The sequence below is a fragment of the Silene latifolia genome, unplaced genomic scaffold, assembly GCF_048544455.1.
Source record: "Silene latifolia isolate original U9 population unplaced genomic scaffold, ASM4854445v1 scaffold_208, whole genome shotgun sequence".
Lineage (NCBI taxonomy): Eukaryota > Viridiplantae > Streptophyta > Magnoliopsida > Caryophyllales > Caryophyllaceae > Silene > Silene latifolia.
In genome coordinates this window covers 267660-269545 of record NW_027413167.1, presented here as the reverse complement: position 1 = coordinate 269545, position 1886 = coordinate 267660, and positions in this window count along the sequence as shown.

The following is a 1886-nucleotide window of genomic DNA, read 5'->3' as shown; positions in this document are numbered from 1 at the left end:
AAAAAAAAAAACTTGGGTCAAATTTTAAAAATCACTATTAATTGTCAAAAATTTATATTATAACGTGGCTTATCAATTTGAAAACATATTTGAAACTTTTAAACAGTGGAGTTAGAATTAAGCAAAAATATTAAGAACGAATTAAATGAGAAATTTTACAAAATCGTTTGTTGAAAACTTAACTGTACAGGAATATTCCGACCACTGTCCACTAAATTATTTATTTCTCCCAAACCGTAAAACGTTTTAACATGAGATCAAAGACATTGGAAAGCTAACTCACTGGTTTATCACCCATAAAAATTTAAACCTTATACGATAAACAGAGATCACACGGCAACTAAATCAATTAGGGGTAAAATATGACAATTAATGTTCAGCTTCTACCTTCCTTTTTACTATATCATAAACCCTTATTAACACCCTCCTATACTTGTATCTACACAACTTAGTCATCATAATTCACACACATGACTAGGCATCTATTCTATAACATCCCTATCACAAGTTTATTTATTGCACAATATTGTAAATAGCATGGTTTCGGGATTCACATAACCGCATATCGCTAGATATGATACTACAATAATCATCCAACCACATAATCAATACCAATTTTACAATTACTTTCATGCTCATGATCAAAACAATTCAACATAAAATCCATATTTCATCCATTCCACTCTCCTTAAAATCAAGGTTACGTCCCATAACATCGGTCATAAAAAAAAACAATTTACATCCAAGGCAACAATTACTCTTAAGAACTAAACAATATGCATTTTGTATTACCCCACTCTTCATTATCTCTCAAGGTAACCGGTTAAAAATTGGAAGGGCCGGGGTTTGGAGTAAGGTACCTTCTCATCCTAAGCCAAAAGGGTTCCTAACAGTTTCTACCCGGGTTCATTTTATTGGACACATCCTCAATTCATTATTATATTCATTGGTTAGGCCTGAGGATCGTTTTGCTCTGATACCACTTTGTAACACCCCCATTTATTTAGGAGCCTTTAACAAGACATTCCAAATAAATAGGACTGTTACCATCTCGGTTGCCCAAAGTAAATGATACAAATTAAAACAAACCAAAGTACTTTAATAACTTTAACTGAAATAATGGTTTTATTACATTGCCAACCGATTAAATTTAAACCTTAACATTACAATATACCACATAGCGGAAATTACATAAATAAAGTTGTATAAGTCAACTAAGTGATCTACACAGCAACTATGGTCCAAGTCGAGCTCACGTCCCAATGCTCCCAAGTCAGCTAATCTTTAGTACCTGTCAAATCTGCTCCCCATTATGGTTCATCACAGGTGTTCACGAATACACTGTCAACCACGAGGTTGAGTGGGATAACAATCTCAAGACAAATAATATAAATAGTACAAGGATTCAAACACCAATGCCAAATCAACTATTCTCCCAATACACCACCACGAAGGTATTAAACAGTGTCTGCCAGTAAGTTTATAACACATCACCCGAAGGCTCTTCCACGATGTCTACCTTAGCTAGTAAGTTTTTATCACATCACCCGAAGGCTCTTACCATGATGTCTACCTCAGCCAGGCTAAACTTGATATCCAATCTATTATCAACCAACAGTAGTAACAACAATGGCTACGTACAACACCGTCTGAAGAATATCCAATACAACCCCTTCCGATCACAATATACAAGATATGTATAATCCAATTATCCAAATCAGTTTAATTCAATTAACATAACACCCAATTAAATGAGAAGATACACAATTAATAGGTAAGTAGAATCGTTATCCTACCTCTTCAGCAAGTACTCCCAAATAGAAATCCAACAAGGTACTTAGAAATATTCCTCTTCAAAACCGTCACCTAAACAATAACAAATTATT